Below are 18,876 nucleotides of genomic sequence, written 5' to 3'. Positions count from 1 at the left end.
TGCTAAGAAAAAGGTATAACCAGGTGTAACATGGTCAGTTAAGATTTTTCCCCTAAGGACACTGGAAAGTTTTTGAAGGGCTTTAAACATGGTGGTGATGTTATCAGACTTGAGTTTTTAAAAGATGACTCCGCTCCTGTGGCCTGGAGGGAGCTCACATAGAAGAGGCTGTTGTATCTGCGGAAGAAATAGTGGAAGTTTAGGCCAAACAGTGGAAGTGACCATGGAAATGAGGGAGTGGCCCCAATGAGAGCAAACGGAAGGAAGAATTCATTGGGCTTGGTGACTGGGTGTAAGCACGAGGGAAATGGAGGCCACGTGGATGATGAGCAGAGATGTTGCTACTGCATGGATGGTGATGTCATCTACTGAGATGGGGAACAGGAGAGGGTACAGAGTTCGGGGTGAGGATACAGTGGTCATCAGAAAGTCAGTATCAAGGATGTTGAGTTGGAGATACCTATGGGATAATCCAAGTAAGGGTGGGGGCTATCTTGAGGTATTTGTCTATCTGGTTCTGACGTTCCTGAGAGACACGGGGGCTGGAGCTAGAAATCAGGGAGTCATTAATAAATGGATGGTAACTTACACACCGTAGTGGCTGAGATCGCTGAGAGATCTGTTTGCCCCTGTGCTGCCCCCCAGCGGGCGGGGTCGCACCTAGCCTCAGGATTAAATCCCGTGTAATATGCTGCCTTTTGAAAACAAATACACACACACAAACAAACAGGCAAATGCTTCAACTCCTGATGACTCAAGTGGCATGTGCCTGGCCCTGATTGTGCAGACAGTTTTGCAGGAAGTTGCCAACACAGTGAACCATCTGAAGCCTCTAATGAAGCAATTATAGTATGTGGAATGAACAATCCACCAACTGTAAACTCAGTAGTGAGAAGTTTATAGGGATCGAGGGTAAATAACGGGCTCCCTGCGGTTACGTCAGAGTAACCTGATCTCTCGTTGGAGATGAAATGTACATAATATGGGAACCTCTCCGGCCCCTCCCACAACACAACACGCAGAAAGAAAAAAGTTCCTGTAAAATACTACCCCCACCCTCCAATCAGTGCTGTTCTAGCTCCACATTTTGGGAAGTTATGGTTAAAAAAGACCTCTTTACCCTGGTGGGATCTCTACAGGTAATACATTTCAATGCTCTGCCCTTCCTGTTGGATTCTTGAATCTAAAACAGTGGTGCTAAGAGAGATGTCCCATCTCTGGCAACCATTGTAGTATTATTATTTCCATTGCTCTATGGCAGCTCTGAATATGTATTACCTCTAATTCTCACAAGCCTGCAGAATAGATATTATTAAGATATTAATTTATAATGAGGAAGGAGACAGGAAGTTTCAATCATCTGTCCTAGGTTGCAGAGCTCAGCTGTGGGAGAGCTGGATCAACCAGCTGGTCTGTCTGAGACCAGAGAGCTTCCTCTTCCCCATGAACTGCCACCTTCCAGTCTGCGTCTGAACACCTTGGGTCACCTCCCCGCTGTTCAGCCCCTCCTCTTGATCGCTGGTGTTAGAAGATTATTATTGAACCCTCCGCCACCGTCCTAGGTTTACCTCTTAAAACACTCAAGTGAGTGACTTAGGATGTTTGGAGAGAGTCGTCATGCCCTTCCTCCCCTCAGGAGTAAACACCTCCAGCATCTTCTGCCGTGTCCCACGTGGCTCGGAGGGGCGGCCACTACTGTCCGCCTCCCTGACAGCCATTCCCGCCCTTCCCCCGACTTCCTTGCCAGAAGCTCACCTCCCACGGCAGAAGCTGAGAGGGCCAGAAACTCACTCCCCCAAGAAGGAAACACTGAGGGTGGGTTTTGGAGCTAGGGAATAAGGGAATTGGAGAGGCAGAGGGGTAAGTGTGGCAGAAAGGAAACACCTGGATTCCTATCCTGACTTCCATTAGCTGCAGGCAAATTATTTCAACTACCTGAGGCCTCAGTTTCTTCAGCTCTAAAATGGGGATGACCATGCCTATCAGAGGGTTGTTTTGAAAACAGAATTGGGTCAAGCATATGGGCGCTCAGCATAGAGCAGGACACAGAGAAGTTACACAGTAAGTGGATGTCACTACTTTATGACTATTACTGAAGATGGGGCCGCTGTTCCTCACTGAGTTTTACTTTATGCAGTGTAAGACATGGGGTTTACACGTGAATGAGGCAAAGGGGCATTAGCATCTTGATGTTCGTGAATGTATTCTATAATGCTGCCCCTCCCCCAGAAAAAAGCCAAGGATATAGGGTTAACTTTTTTTAAGCACATTTCCATAGGGTGAGTGTGATGAGTAACGCGTATGAAGTTTTGGGAAAATCTGCTTTAATGAAGCATCAAAGTTGGGATTCTTCAGATACGAATGGTTGGGCACTCCTTAAAGCGGGGGTTCTTGTGCATGTGTAGAATCATCTGGGTGGTGTGATGAAAATGCAGTTGTATCAGATATCTCAACATTCCCAAGACAGGCCTTGTTCTTTCATGGCGTTGCACGTAACATTCTCTCTAGCGCACCCAGCCCTCCTTTAGGTGAGAAACTTCAGCTCAAATGTGGCTTTAACACAACGGCTTCTGTGATTCCCGTATTATTGGAACTCATTGAATTTTAAATGCCTGAAACCAAGAGCAAACTAGCTTAGCCAAAAAGATTTATTGGCCAAAGTAGCTGAAAGTTCCAGGGATCTTTTAGCTAATGTGCCATGAGGGATCATATATGAATGTATGTATATATCCCTCTCTCTCTCCCTCTCTTTCTAGAATTCTTTGTATATCTATTATATCGTCTACTACATTATGTTGTTTATGTGTCTGACACCCTCCCCACCTCCTATCCAAGACAGTGAATTTCCTGAGTTCAGAAAAAAATGTCATCTCTTCCTTGGTGTCCCCAGGACCCAACCCAGGGCTTGGCCCCTTCATGGGAACTCAGTAATTATGGAGTTAATAACCGAATTAAAGAGGATGTCTAAGAGAAGACAGGGCCAGAGTGAAGAAGTAAGCTTCATTTCTTCTGCCTTTGGAGGATCAAACATCAAATAGTATGGAGTGTATTGACCTAGAACCTCCCAGGATAGGCCAAAAATTGTTGAATTCTAATTCTTCCTAGAATTCCCTTTAACAAATGTAACCAAACACCTGGGAACAGGAGACCTGCCACCGCATCAATCCATTTGATTTCAAGATAGAAACCCTAGACAGTTTCCCTTGCCTGCAATTATCCAGGCGGAGCACAGACAAGTTAATATCAACACTCATCTTGATGCCTACACTATCCCCAGAACCCAGAGAAAGGCATTCTTCCCTCTAATCCTCTGTGGCAGGACAGATGGCATTTACAACCCAATCTAGCACCTGGGAAATGTTTTTCACGCTACCAATTAAGACGCATTTCCACCACCGTGTCCATCACTTGCACCTGTAGGAGCTTCGCCACGAGCATATTCCATCAGATCGCTCCCTTTGTCCATCGGGGCCTTTTGCCACAGATTCAAAAAGTGTTGCAAAGGAAGAAAGTGAGAGTTGCATCTGAGCTAGAAACTTCCTGGTCCACTCACGGAGGCCCCAGCAAATTCTTTTATTTTTTTATCCAACTGACAATTACTATGAACCTACTATGTACCAGTAGACATGAGAGGAAAATAAAAGGTCTAATTAGACTCTACCCTTGAGGAACTCATACTCCAATGGGATAGATTAGTAAATCTAATTAAAATTCATTGTGAAAACACTTTAAGTAGATATGCTTTGAGATACTGATGAGCATAGAGAAGGAAAAGGCTCACTAATTTTGAGGAAGGGCCAAATTATAGCCTCTGTTATACAGAGGCCATGGGTATTAGTCCATATTTATATACATGTAGTAACTGACATTTTTATAGTACAGTGTGGTTTTCAGAGCATTTTCGCATATTTATTTCATTTGATTCCCCTTCTTCCTTTATGTAGAAATTAGTCTTCCCTGTTTTCAGCTTAAGAAATTATGGCCTGGAGAGGCTAAAAGATTTGTTCAAAATGACCAAAAAAACAAAAAAGCAGAACTCAGAACTAGGTTTTTTGATTTAAGAGTTTATTTGGAACATATTCCGAGTTGCACAGGGTTCTCAACTGTGAACAAAAGTTAGAAAACAACAAAAACAAAACAAAAAGCCCCCCAAACCCAAAAGCCAGGAATAGCATTACCCAACTAGGCCCAGCACTGGCCTGGTGAAGGCACCAGTGTAGCCTTCCTTGGGCATTAAATACCACAGCTCGCAAACCTGAAACCGCCTGCATGCCTGTGAGGTCTCTTGGACTGCTGCTCCGGATGCTTCTAGAAACTCAGTGTTGTTGTCCTGCCTGTTGACAGGTGGGTTCTTGATGATGCCTGCTTCTTGGGTCCTTAACTTCTGGTGGAGTCTGAAGTTAGTGCACCAAAGGGCAGAGTCTCCATCAGGTCCTCTAAACGCAAGGAGGGCCTGAGAGGCAAGTGCCTGGCATTTTTCGTCTCTTTTGTGGGAGTTGGACTCAATTTTACAAGTCTGGCAATTCCCAAGTAGGAGAAGGAGGTTAAGAAGCCAACACTTAGCAACACTTTATATTCCCTTCACCAGTACCTCTCAGTAGTGCTGGTTTCCTTCTTTAAAAATTATAAAATAATAATAAATTCTGTCTGACTCAGTTTCTAACTCCCAGAAGCCCTTTTGAACCCAGCATGAACAAGCAAAACCGCACCTAATCACCTCCTTCACCGGGCGGCTTGACCACGGCCTCACCATCACAATCATGCCAGGAACAGCTCACTTAATTATTGATCAAACCCATTCATTTAGGTGTGTGGTTAAACGCTCTTCCCTGGACCACTGGCCAAGCCAGCTCTCAAGTTTAATCACCGAGAGCCAGTGACTTTCACTTCTGACCACTGATTGGGAAAGAGGGGAAAAGGTCCTTACTAATCTGTGAAATGCAGAATGTCTTCCTCTGCTAACAGGAAGCAGAGCTGGCTTCTCTGCGAAAAGGGGCCAGGTCTCAGGGCTGTAGCTCTTTTAGATCAGTGATGATTCTCGAAGTGTGAGCTGCTGGGCCAAAGGAGCAACACCTGGAAACTTGTTAGATATGGAAATTCTTGGGCCCCAGCCTGGAACTGCTGATGGAGAAATTCTGGAGGGGGGTGTGGCCATCTGTATTTTAACAAGCCTTCCAGGTGATGGTGAAGCATGCTAAGGCTTGAGAACCATGGCCGTAGATCTAGGAGCTGCTTCTGACATGGGCGGCGAGCTTCATGGACTCAACCGTCTTTCATTTTTCCTTAGTGGACCTGAATGGGACCTGAAGGAGCTTCATTTAAAGCAGTGAGTAAGCCTCTCCCAGATCATCTTCCAGGTAAGTCTGCTCTTAAAAAAAATCAGCCTCAGAGAAACCTGGGACGGCTGGGCACTTACTTCAACCAAGCAATTAAAGACTAAACCTCACACGATTTCATATCCATTGTCTCATTCTGCCACATGACAGCCCTGGAAGGGAAGTTATTTTCAAGGTGAGGAAATAGGCTCAGGAAAGTTGGTTTAATTGCCCAAGATCACATATCTAGGGGGGCTGAGCTGGCGGCCTCTAAACTATGCCAGGGCTATGGGAGTGACTGGGGACAGTCCGGGAGAATTCTCCCACCACCAGTGTGTAATGGTTATATCACAAATACCTCAACTAATCATCTCCCTCTGCTAAGGAAATGTGTCTCTTTGATTTGGTGAAATGCTCAAGAATCGTTCTTTCTTGAGCTTATCTTTATAAATACAGTTTCATACAAATCTCCCATTATCTCTGTGGCTTTGTAACAAAAATGATCCAACAGATGAGCGTGCAAGCTAGGCAGTCCATCCTAGGAGAGAGAGGCACAAAGTATGAAAGGGGATCAAGCGGCTACCAAACCCAGCTTTGTCAGGTTTAGATGCAAATAGAACCATTAACCTTCATGTGTTCTTGTGAAACGAGAGGCTATTTTGCAGATACTCCTAAGCCTTCTCTTTACTTTTATCCCAAAGTTTCTGATCCCATCTCATTTTTGCTCCTTTCCTAACCTAGCCTGCATCCCACGGGCATTCAACCCCCTCATTTCCATCTCCAACCCCAGACATACACACTCCTCTCCTACCTGGGATAAATTCACTGTTCTTTTCCCTGTGTTCCTGCTCCAGAACCACTGATTGCTCCTGAACTATTGATGACTCCCAAATGAAAGTGCTTTGCCACGCTCTGGGTTAGCTTCATTTCACATCTATGCCGTCACCTGCAGCAGAACTCACACTCCTCCCTGCCAAGGCTTCCACTGTCCTTCCTCCTCCTTCCTTGCTCTGTTCTAAAGCTTTGTGCCTTTCCTCTGGCCTCCACTCTCTCCAGATCCCACTCATCATCAACAGACAATCTTGTATCCTAGGTCACAGAAAATAAACAGCCACTAAGCAGGAACTTCTTCCACTCTCTTCCCCTCTGCTTCCTAACGGATCTGTATCTTTACTCATTGTTATGGACTGCATGTGTGTCTCCCCAAAAGTCATATGTTGAAACCCTAATCCACAGTGTGACTGTATTTGGAGATACGGCCTATAAGGAGTTGATTAAGGTTAAATGAAATCATAAGGGCAGGACTCTGCTCCGATAGGATTAGTGTCCTTATAAGAAGCGACATTAGAGAACTTGTTCTCTCTCTGCACGCACACATTCAGGAAAGGCCATGTGAGGACACAGTGAGAAGTCAACTGTCTGCAAGCCAGGAAGAAAGCTCTCACCAGCCTTTTACTAGTGCCTTCTTTCCCTTAAGTCAGAACTGCATGGCAGGGTAGGAGCTCAGGGTCAGGGATGGGTTGGAAAGTTGTTGGGTGATCCAGGAATTAGCACAGAGCAGGGTGAATTGAATATTTGATAACCACCACAGAACTTAGCGGCTTAAAACAGAAAGTGTTATATTGTTTCTCATACGTCTTCAAAATGGGCTGGGCTCAGCTGGACAGTTCTTCTACAGGTCTGACTGGAGGTCATTCATGTGGCACTTTTTAGTTGGCAGGGCAGTGCGGCGGGGGGAGCTCAGCTGGGATGCTGGGATGACTGGGCCTCCTCCCTTTCCATATAATGTCAGGACCTCTCTCTCCATGTGGCTTTTCCATACGTTCTCTCCAGCAGTGTTGGCAGCCTTCTAACACGGGGAGTCAGAGCTCCTAAGAGCACAAAGGTGGAAGCTGATAGGTCTTCTCAAGCCTTATGCCCCAAACTGGCACAACGTCACTTCCTCTGCAGTCTGTTGGTTGTGTATGTCACAGGACCAGCCCAGATTCTAGGGGAGGGACTGAACAGTGTGTGCTCACTGAGGGCCACCACTGTAACAGAATGAACAACTTTTCATTCGTCAACCTACACCATAGGTAAGGACTTTCCAATAGGACTGTCCACATCTGCTTCTGGGATTCTTTATCTTGATATTGCTTTAACATTTCTAAGTCCATTTCCTAAAGGAATATCTACTGAAATATAAGAGAGCCCTACTCTTTTATGTGCTACTCCGTCTATTTCAGATGACTTTGCATCTCTTTTTGAGGAGAAAATTTATTTCCAGCTTCTTGGTAACATCCTTTAGCGTGACGTAGTGACAGTTATGATTTTAGGGAGGTCTCACCTCACCTCCCTATGGCTTCACCTCCCATGTCTGGGTTTCAGAACCAGCGCAGACTTGAGCTTCACCCGTTTTTACTGGCGTTTAGAGGCTATGGTATAAGCTAGCATAAGATTTTGAGTTAGCCCAAGTATTTTCCATATTCCACACACAGCCACCTCCACATTTCTAATATACCATGGGAACTTTCTATCATTTCAGGCAGCAGCTCAGGCAGGCAAAGCTCATTGCCTCAAGGAAGGGAGGCTATAGCCAAACAAAAGAGAACAAAGGCATCAATTCTCAATCTTGAGTTTCAAAGAGTCTTTTCAGAGTCCTGGCAAAGAAAACAGGTTGATAGAAAAGGTTTCTGAGTTTCAAAAGCTTGGCTTTTCTTACGCCAAAAGCCATATGCTATGATGTTTACAATAGATTTGGGGAGAGTATGTGATGATAAATAAAAAATATAAAAATGCAAAGAAATATATAAAATAAAAATATGTTAAAACATTTTAAAAGTTAATGAATGGTCTAGTTGTATAGAGTCTATAGAGATTCCAGGGGCTGTACTGAGACCCAGGGGTCCTAGGAGAAGCAACAGAGTAGCAGTGAGTATTTCTGAGAGGGACCCCTAAATGTGGCTCAGTTTAGCAATCATTCCAGGATGCGTTCTCTGCAAGGGAACTCCGAGATGAAGTCCGGAGTGCAAAATGCTGATTGGGAATTAACATCAAAGAAAGAAAGGGAAAGAAAGCAGCACTGGGCCGAGGGAGAAGTTGAACTGGGATGGAAGCCTGACAAAACCTTGGAGCAAATATTACTCACCCAGGTACTCTGGGATTGGGTGGAATGGCTGGACCTTTATACCTCCACCTTACTCAGTCATCAGTACAAGATGCTCTGGGAAGGGCATGACCTTGAGAGAGGTGGCTGTCTGCATCTCAGAGGAGCTGACAGCTGGAGACCATCTGCTGACTGCACTCACTCTCTGCAGCTGGGCTGCAAGTCCTTCTGTGACAAGGGATCTGGGCAGCAGTGTATCTCCACGTTTACCACACTAATCCTCTCCTCCCTGAGCTTAATCCCAGGCCCGGAGCTGATAGAATGCTTGGATAGGCTTAGAAAGCCTGCAGTAAGGGCCTGGTGAGAACTCCCCAAATGCAACCCAAGAGAGGCAGCACGGGGGGACTGACGTGGAGGTGGAATGACAGCAGGACAGCCCAAGCATGGCCCCCCACTGCCATGGAGAAGTGCCTGAAAGTTCCCTGCATCCCCAAGAGGGCTCAGCAATGGTTAATAGAGAGTCAGACCTGGGCTGCTTGGACCAACTGACACCTAAAGTTTATGGTGGGCAGGGGACATCTCGAAGACCACAAAACAAAAAGTTCTTAGTAGATTCCAGCAAGGACAGATGACAGCTGTCAACTAGATCCCCCTCCCCTCTTTCAGTCTGGGGCTAGGATACTGTAAAGCCCCTCCCTCTCCAGCTATCTCTATCAACTTAGATAAGCTTCAGGTCATGAGCTGAAGGAAGAGGTAGAAAAAATCCAAACTGACTGAGTTTAAACTTGTGGTGACAGAGAAAACCCCTAAGTGATTGAATTTATTCAGAATTAAATAGATTTGAGTTTTCTGCCACTAGACAACATGGGGGTTCCAGATAGATACGAAGTTCAATTATGAGTAAAAAAATGTAATGATATTTTTGATTCATTTATGGCAAAGATTGAAAATTCATACTTGCATATAGATATGAGATGATCAAAGAAGTGATCATTGCTTCAGTCAGTAGCAGAGATAGAAATGTAAACCGGTAATGTAGATCTAGGCTTGCGCTTGGCCAGGTGTGTGATACAACTGGGGATGCTGTCTCAGAATGCTGACACTCAGATACTGTTGGTGTGGGGACTATTAGGAGATGATTTCTGTAAATCGACTTGGATACATATATAATCAAGACCTTAAATTATTTATGTTTTGCAATTCTACTTTTAGGTATCAGGTTTAAGAAAATAACCAGATATTCTGACTGCTGTACAAAGAATAGAGAAATTCTATTCCAGGCAACAAATATTGGACTCTGGCATTTGGGGGATGGCAGTAGAGATGGAGGATGTATAGGAAATTGGGATGTTTTTTTGGAGGTAAAGTTAAGACTCGACAGTGGATAAAATGTATGTGAAGTTTAGAGCATGATGTCTTCTAGTTTTTGGCTTGAGCAACTGGGTGGATAACAGTGGCATTTACTAATATGGGGAAGATCCAAGAAGGAAATCTGCAAGGAGAGGGTAGAAAACAAGAGATTTATTGTGGCCACATTGAGTTTCTGATGCTTTTAAATACCCACAGGCCTGCATCTCTCGACATCTAGTCTGGAGCTTGGTGGAGAGGAGGAGGCTGGAGATACAATTTGAGAATCATGTGCATAAAGACAGCATTTAAAGCCCTGGGAGTGGATGAGAGCACTTCCCGAGTTACTGAATGTAAATAGAGGAAATCAAAGTCGTGATAGGATCAAGTGTGTGATAAGATTATTATAGATTTTTATTTTCTTCTTTATTCTCTATATTTTCCAAAGGTGTTTGCAATGAAAATATATTACTTTTAAAATCAGAAAACAAGTAAAGCCCTAATAAATCTGCTGCCAACTCAGAAACATCCACACCACCTCCCTGCTCCTTTTCTCAGAAAAAGCTTTCTCCTAGGTAGGGCGTTAAACACATTCATGTGCGCATTTAATTGGGAATCTTAGAGACAGTGTTTGCATGAAAATCAACATCCCCATCTCTTCTGAGTGCAAATGAGCCACTCATACCCTGGCGCCCCCACCTAAGCTGCCTCACGCTGCTGATTGAACCTGTGCCTAATTACGTGTCGCTCCTTGAGTTCTGGAGTGTGTAATAGCACTGTTTATTTGCCAGGGTTGACAGTGATGACTAAGTTATTTTCCTCTTCATGTGTTTTTTGTTTTTTTTCCCTTTTTTAAGTGGAGTCACCCCGCCTATCATGCCACAAATACCACCAGTTGTCGGGGTTGTCTCTGGTCAGTGAGTGCTGGGACAGAAGCCCAGACATCCAGGATGTTTTGTCAGAAGCCTGGGGAGAGGCAGTTTTTTTGTTTTTTGGGTTTTTTTTTGGCCACTCTGCTTGGCATGCGGGATCTTAGTTCCCCGACCAGGGATCGAACCCGTGCCCCCTGCAGTGGAACTGCGGAGTCCTAACCACTGGACTGCCAGGAAATTCCCAGGAGAGGGAGTTTCTGTAACTCATCTGGGATGGCTTCCAGGCAGTGGTAAAAGGGCTTCTTGCTTTGAATCTTTATTCATTCAACTAACATTCACTGTGGCCCTTCAGTGCTCCTGGCCCTACTCTGAGCACAGCCAGAGATAAATATGACCCTGGGTAGGCTCTCAAGGAATGCAAAGTCTAGTGATTCCATCTGAGTTCAGTTTGTGAAGGGTTGTGATGAGGGAAGTGTGGGACAATACGGAAGCACCTAATCTGGGGAGTATGGTTCAGGGTTCAGGCTACCTGGAAAGGATAATAATAGCTCACATTTATCCAACTACCAGGCACAATTCTTCTTGCTTTATATGGAAGAACTCATTTATTCCTTCCAAGGACCTATGAGGTAGGTCCTATTATTATGCTCATTTTATGGAATGAAAAACTTAGGCAGAGGGGTTAAATCTGAGCTGAGTATTAAAGGGCAAAGACGGGTTAGCTAGGTTGGGGTAGAGGGAAATGTTCCAAGCAATTGGAGCCGCGTGGGGAATCCACAGAGTATGAGGAATAATTTGGGGGTGGGGAGCTGCCGGATGTTCTTTATGACTGGAGGCTGTGGGGCCTGGGAGGATGGAGCTAGAGGGTCTTGAGAGGCTTGAAGAAAGGGAGTGACAGAATTAGATCTGCCTCCATTCTGGCTGCCTTGCGTAGCCTGGTTGGACTGGAGGAAAGCAGATAAGAAGTGCTTGTAGTGGTCTTGATAAGTGATGAAAGCTAAGCTATAGCACCTGGAGTGAGTATGGCCAGAGGGAGATGGACTCGGGGTTCTGTGCAGCAGACAGCTGGACCCAAGGAGCTAGTGTGAGGGAGGACTCAGTGCCCGGATTTCTCCTTGGGTGACTGGTTAAGCGGTAGTGTTTCCCTGAGACTGGGAGCCCCAGGGGAGGAGCAGGCCCAGTGTAGACAGACGGTGCATGAGGTGTGTTCTTTCTGGTGCCTTGAGCCTGGGTCTCTGGGGAATGGGAGAAAAACAATGCCCAAGCAAACCAACAGAAATACGGTGAGCGTAGGATGGAGGCCTGAAGTCGAGAGCAAGCGAGCCAACAAACGCCTCTTCATCTGCTGACCTACAATCTGACTTGCCAGCATTTTCCTATAAACTAAGGGGTGGGAGATGTTGAAAATGTTCTGACAAGCAAGGGATGGTAAATAGAAATTAATCGGATAGCACTTGTTATTCATGTTTTAATGTGTGTTAAATGTCACTGCCATCTTGTCTTTTTTTAAGCTCTATGTTAGGAAAAATTAAAAATATATATTCATAAAATATATATTCATGAGACCTTTTCTTAAAATTTATTTTTATTTATTTATTTGTTTATTGTTGGCTGTGTTGGATCTTCACTGCTGTGTGCGGGCTTTCTCTAGTTGTGGCGAGCGGGGGCTACTCTTTGTTGCGATGCGTGGGCTTCTCATTGCGGTGGCTTCTCTTGTTGCGGAGCACGGGCTGTAGGTGCGCGGGCTTCAGTGGTTGTGGCACGTGGGCTCAGTAGCTGTGGCTCGCGGGCTCTAGAGCGCAGGCTCAGTAGTTGTGACGCAAGGGCTTAGTTGCTCCGTGGCATGTGAGATCTTCCCGGACCAGGGCTCGAACCTGTGTCCCCTGCATTGGCAGGTGGATTCTTAACCACTGCGCCACCAGGGAAGTCCCCTTGAAACCTTTCATAGGCTTATTGCTGATGTTGCCCCCCACTTTCTCCCAATTCTCTGTACGGTCTTAATTTCTTCAAACCCAAATTCTCCTACATTGGGGACTCCCCTGGCGGTCCAGTGGTTAAGACTTCACGCTCCCAATGCAGGGGGCACAGGTTCAATCCCTGGTTGAGAAACTAAGATCCCACATGCCACATGGCATGGCCCAAAATAAACAAACAGACAAATTGTCCCACTCTGGCAGTTTTCAGAAGCCCATTCTTTGGGGTAGGGGAGACAGTACTTTATTTATAAAGACCCTATTTCACAGAAAAGGAGAAAAAGACTTAGGGAGGGTATGTGGTTTCCCAGTGGTCCCCTTCTGAGTCAGTGGTGGAGGTGGTGTTCTAAGACAGACCCATCAGGTCCCAAAGACCCTTATTACCATCTGCCCCTACCTTCTCCCCGAGAAGTGGATTGGATAGATTATAGGACACAGGCTTGGGAAGAAAGACTATAATTCTTTAATTGTCTCCAAAGAGAGACTTCTGGTTCTTGAAAACTAATGAGTACTGAAAAGGTTGGGTTATAAGGAAAGTGAGCAGCAGGTCTGCTAAATACCTTGCTAGAGTTAAGGAAACGGTCTAAGATGGGGAGATATGGATTCCGCCTGCTAAACTCTTGAAATGTTTTCATGTGTCTGGACAAGTACACTAGTATCCTCTCTGAGCAAGAGGATGGCTGAGGAGTAGAAACATCAGACTGGTGGGACTTCCCTGGTGGTCCAGTGGGTAAGACTCTGCACTCCCAATGCAGGGGGCCTGGGTTCGATCCCTGGTCGGGGATGCCGCAACTGCGAAGTCCGCATGCCGCAACGAAGATCCTGCGTGCCGCAACTAAGACCCTGCACAGCCCAAATAAATAAATAAATCTTTAGGAAAAAAAAAAGAAGCATCAGACTGGTAAGGACCCAGTGGTGCCTAGATCAACAAAAGTTTCCCGAAACCGAGGACATTCCAATGCGGAGAGAGACACCACAAGAGCCTCGGCCACTCTGACTTTGTTCTGCATTGGGACAACACCAGGGAGCATCAGGCCATGCTCTTGTTTGTTTGTTTTGTTTTGTTTTGTTTTTGTGGTACGTGGGCCTCTCACTGTGGTGACCTCTCCCGTTGCGGAGCACAGGCTCCGGACGCGCAGGCTCAGCGGCCATGGCTCACGGGCCCAGCTGCTCCGCGGCACGTGGGATCTTCCCGGACCGGGGCACGAACCCTGCATTGGCAGGCAGACTCTCAACCACTGTGCTACCAGGGAAGCCCCATGCTCTTGTTTTTATTATATCATCCACCAAATAATTATTCAGCACCTATGGAAAGAGTACTGCTGGTTGCATAGCCAACATCTAGTTCCCCTTTCCTCCTTCCTCATTGAACCCAGATTTGTTCCCCACCCCATTCCTATTCCAGATGGAAACCACGATTAGTCTGAGACAATCAGATGATGGTGATTACCTGGCAAAGGTCCAGGGCTATATGTGTGGGCCAAGCTATGTTGGCCCAATGAGATTACAAGAAACTTTTATAGACTATGGTTGGGAAGAAATTTCCCTTTTACATGCAAACAATAAAGTATGTAGCATTGAAAGCCATGCTGTGACCACAAGGGGAACCAGCTTTCGGGTGGAGCTGATACCGATGGTGGTCAGAGAAAAGAATCAGAACTGAACCCTAGACGACGTCATTGAGCTGCTTTTCCTACTGTACCTGTTTCCCACCCTGTATCTGGACTTCCGATTTTTGTGAAATTATACATTTCCTCATGGCTGTAAACCCGTTGGAGTTAGCACTGGGATTTTCTATTACTTGCAGCACAAAGCATCCTGACTGAATCAACCTCCTTTTTTCCAGACACAGTGCTGAGCACTGGACACAGCCAATCAGTGAGGGAGAGAGGGAGAGAGGCTCACAAGTGAGCAGAGCATTTCTATTCTGAGTCCTCAGCGCGATGACCTCAGTAAGCCCCGAGGCTTTGGAGGCACCTGGGACCAGATGGCCTTAGGGGCTGACCCCCGGTTGTAGCAGTGTAACCGGGATGCCTCTTCATAAATCTTTTTGATGTCTGTCGATTCGGCCCAAATTATTAACATAGGTACAAAAGGTTTGTCTATGACCTCACAAACGCCACCCTGCTTGGCCAGCAAGTAATCCAAGGCCAATCTATTTTCCATAACCACACTGGCCAGTGAGTTTAAAGAAGTCAAAAAGTCTGTTTGGGACATTTCCAGTGGTCAGGGCTAGGCTCTCTAAAGTGTTGGTTAGATTTTCTCGGGTTATTTAATGGTAGGCAAAGCCTCCCCATGGAGCCGTCAATCCCCCTGCCAGTCCTATTCCTGCCAATATTAATCCAGTGGCCTTCCTGGGACAATATTGAGTAATATTATGTATTGTGCTGTGAATGGGACCAAATGTCCTAATGTATAGGCTCTCTCATGCCACACATTATTGATATAAAGATAAGATTTATATAGGGGACATATTACCCTGGGGTGCACTTGTCTTTGGGCCCTCGTTCTGGGGAGTGCCACATATCCAGACATATCCTGAAGGTGCAGCAGGAGATCTGGGAACAGAAGAATTTAACAAGGAAGCAACTGTCCGGACCCATGGAAGGGACAAGTTATAAACACAATGCAGGGACAGGGGCCCATTAGAATATGCAAAATAGTTAGGTCGGGAGTATTCCATGCCCTCAGCTTAGACGAGACGGTGAATTAAGAGGGTTTTACCCACCGCTTCCACAGGGCCAGACAATCTTTAGCCCAATTTTTGGTGCATTCCATCTCTATCCTGTAGGCACCCTCAACCTGGATTTCTGTAAGCACACGGAGTGGAGGCATTCATGGGAATTCAGTTTGGGTCCAGGTTCCAAAACGCTATGGCGATGTTACCATTGGGTGGCCAGGGGTTATTCCAAAAAGGCTCACTATAGCCAAGAGAACCATTAGAGGTTGGAAGCATGACTGGTTTTCTGGATGACAAAAGTAGTCATTATTAATGGAAAAGTTTTAAGTCATATTTTTAAAAAGAGTTAAACTTAGGCAAGGTAGTGGGCCTAACAGGAGTATTGTCCATCATGCTCGTATGGGGAGGGAGGAGGGGATGCCATGTGTTTGAATTGGTCAAGCTCTTGTTGTATGTACCTGTTTGTATCTGTAATGATTGTTGTAAGCCAGGGTTTTTGTGGCAGACCCAACAATTAAGCAGTTTTTCTCCCCAGGTGACTATTGTAGATATGTTTACTAAAGCCTGATTTCCCCATTCCCCCGAGCCAAGACCATCATCAGAAGTCCTACTAGTAGTATCATGGCTATTACTGTATTTTTTCTCTTAGACCCAGCAGGGGCAAAGCGGATGTTTACCAGGGGGAGGGGGCTCTGAAAAGGGGCAGAATAAGAGCATGATAGTCGGAAACACAAGGATGAGTAGGCCAACACATCACAGCCATATGAAGCCACTTATCTGTTGTCTTGAACAGGTGTCTGAAGTCTTCCACTGGCTCGCAGGAGTAGCTCTCTTCTGGTTCCTGTTGGGACTCATAAGATACAGGTTTTAATCTAGGCAGATGTACCCAACTAGTAATTCTCAGTAGCTTGACAGCAGTTGGGGTACTTAGTAACACTTGGTACGGTCCCTTCCATTTTGGTTGTAGCTGGTCCTCAGGGGACCCTTCCTTCCAAGTTTTTAGTAGGACAAAATCCCCTGACTGGATGGACTCCTCGACATTTTCTTTTGTTGTGGGGGGGGTGGGCAGCACTTTGTTTCCGTGTTCTTGGAGGGCCCTTTGAACTTGGTTCAAGCTAACAAGGTGGGAGACCACTGGTGGGTTTCCTCATCAAACAGAGATCTGAGGTCAAGAGCAGCCTCCTATAGGTCATTTCAAACGGGCTAAGTTTAAAATTCCCTTTGGGGCCATCCTGGTCCTTAGAAGGGCTACAGGGAGGAGGGAGACGCCGGTTTCTGAGGTCTCTTGGCACAGCTTAGCAAGCGTTCTTTTTAGAACGTGATTTGCTTTTTCTACTTTGTCTGAGGACTGGGGCCTCTAGGAAGAGTGGAAGCAGTAGTTAATACCCAGAGCTGGGGAAACCTGGTGGGTCAGCTTGGTGGTGAAGGAAGGTCTGTTATCACTCTGTGAGCTTTTTGGTAACTGAAATCTCAGAATTATCTCTTTAAGCAGAAATTTGGATGCTTCTGTTGCCTTTTCAGTCCTAGTAGGTAGGAAAAGCTTCTATCCACCCTATAAAGGTGTCTATGAATGCCAATGGATATTTTCATCTGCTACATGGGGGTGTTTGGGTCAAGTCCAGGAATATTCCCCTGGATAGGTTCCCCGGTGTTGTATGGGCCAAGTTAGGGGTGGAGGTATGGGGTGGCTTCCTGGAGCATTGCAGGCACAAAACTTGCAAGCCCTGGTGATATTTTTAACAATTTGGGACAGTCCCTTACCCAGGAACACCTGAGTAACCAGTTTGAATAAGGAGAGTCCTGCCCTAAGTGGAAGCATTCGTGGAAGTGCTTAATTACTTTGCATTGCTTGGCCCCAGGAATGAGAAGCTTGTTATCTTTTGTCAGCCGCCCTGAGAGGTCTCTTTCCAGTCCCCCTCGTTTAGCCCACTCGAGTTCTTCAGGTGTATAAGGTGGCACCGTTGGGAAGGGTGGGCTGTCCGGTCTTGTAGGACAAGCTGTTGTTGAGTTGCCATCTTAGCGGCCTTTGTGGCCAGGGCATTTCCCCTTGTAAGGGACTTGTTGCCCTTTTGGTGACCCCTGCAACCTCCTTTGGAAGCTGGACTGCTTCTAAGGTTCTAGAATTTCTGCCTGGTGTTTTATAGGGACCTTTTGGCTGTTAATAGTCCCCTTTCTTTCCATATGGCAGCATGGGCTTGTAGCACTAGGAATCCATACTTGGAATCAGTATAAATATTGATTCTTAATCCCTTTTCCAGCTGAACAGCTCTGGCCAAGGCAATCAACTCGGCCTTTTGGGCGGAAGTGTGAGAGGGCAGAGCTCCAGACTCAGTAGTGGTCTGCAGGCTGACTAAGGCATAGCCAGCCTTTCTTACCCCTTCACGTATGAAACTGCTTCCCTCGGTAAATCGTTCTACATCGGGATCCGGCAGGGGCTCATCCTTGAGGTCAGGTCTACTGGAGTAACCTTCTTCAATAGTCTCCACGCAGGAGTGAACAAGGGACCCTTGGGGTGGGGGGTTTGGCATTAGAGTAGCTGGGTTCAGGTCTTGGCAAACCTTAAGAGTTACACCTGGGACGTTAAGTAGGAGGGCTTGGTATTTAAGCAGTCATCCACCCGTCAGCCATTTGGTGTCCCTTTGCTTCCAGGACTCCTTGTGCCTGGTGAGGAGTTAGGACTTCCAATGATTGTCCCAGGGTGAACTTATTGGACTCTTCCATTAGTGGAGCAGTGGCGGCCACTGCCGTAAGACGTCCTGGCCATCCAGTGGCCACCTGATCAAGTTGTTTTGAGGAATAAGCTGTTAGTTTAGTGAGGTCCCTGAGTTTTTGGGTGAGGACACCCAGGGCTACCCCTTGTCTCTCAGCTATATAGAAGGTAAAGGATTTTTCTAAGTTAGGGAGACCTAATGCAGGGGTGATCCCTAATTTTTGTTTCAGAGCTAGAAACGCTTGTTGGCAATCTTCATCCCAGTTAAGGGGTTCATGGTCGCCTCCTTTTAGGGTCTCATAGAAAGGCTTTGCTATGAGCCTGAATCCAGGTATCCAGGGCGGTTGGTTGGAGGGTTACAGTGGCTTCCTTCGGTCCTGTACTGGAGTCCTCGTCCCAGTCGTGAGCACGTATCACAGGTACTTAACCTGTTGGGTGGAAATTTGGTCCTTGTGAGGAGAGACTTGATATCCTCATTCCCCTAGGAAGCTGAGGACCTGAGTGGTGTTTTTATCTGAGTTTCCCCTAGTGGGAATGGAAATTAGGTGGTTGTCCACACACTGTAGGAGAGATCCATTAACCAACTGTCATTCTCTTAACTCCTTTGCTAATGCATTCCCAAACAGGTTGGGGCTAGCCCTAAAGCCTTAGGGCCGCTCGGTCCAGGTTAGGTGGGAGGTGCTCTGGGTGTCTGGATCTGTCCACTCAAAGGCAAAGAGATAACTGGGAGTCTGGGTGCAGGGGAATACAAAAGAAGGCATCCTTTAGGTCTCACACTGTGGACCAGTTTGTGTTTTCTGGAACTTGGGTCAGTATGGTGTATGGGTCAGGGACTCTTGGGTGAACTGGGACCACTGCCTCATTAACTGCCCTCAGGTCTTGAACAAACCTGTA

At 46.2% G+C, this 18,876-nt stretch overlaps 1 long non-coding RNA gene across 1 annotated transcript in view; it reads left to right on the top strand.

Annotated features, from left to right (window-relative positions):
* LOC307188716 overlaps positions 1 to 18,876 on the top strand; it is a 230,469-nt gene that overhangs the window by 193,896 nt on the left and 17,697 nt on the right. The window contains exon 4 of the long non-coding RNA XR_013829047.1: positions 5,288 to 5,357. This is a non-coding gene — a long non-coding RNA (uncharacterized lncRNA). The remainder of the gene's footprint in view (positions 1 to 5,287; positions 5,358 to 18,876) is intronic.

Source organism: Stenella coeruleoalba (genome assembly GCF_951394435.1).
Source record: "Stenella coeruleoalba genome assembly, chromosome: 7".
Taxonomy (NCBI): Eukaryota; Metazoa; Chordata; class Mammalia; order Artiodactyla; family Delphinidae; genus Stenella; species Stenella coeruleoalba.
Note: the sequence above shows the minus strand (reverse complement) of the source record. Positions and strands in the feature narration are given on the sequence as shown.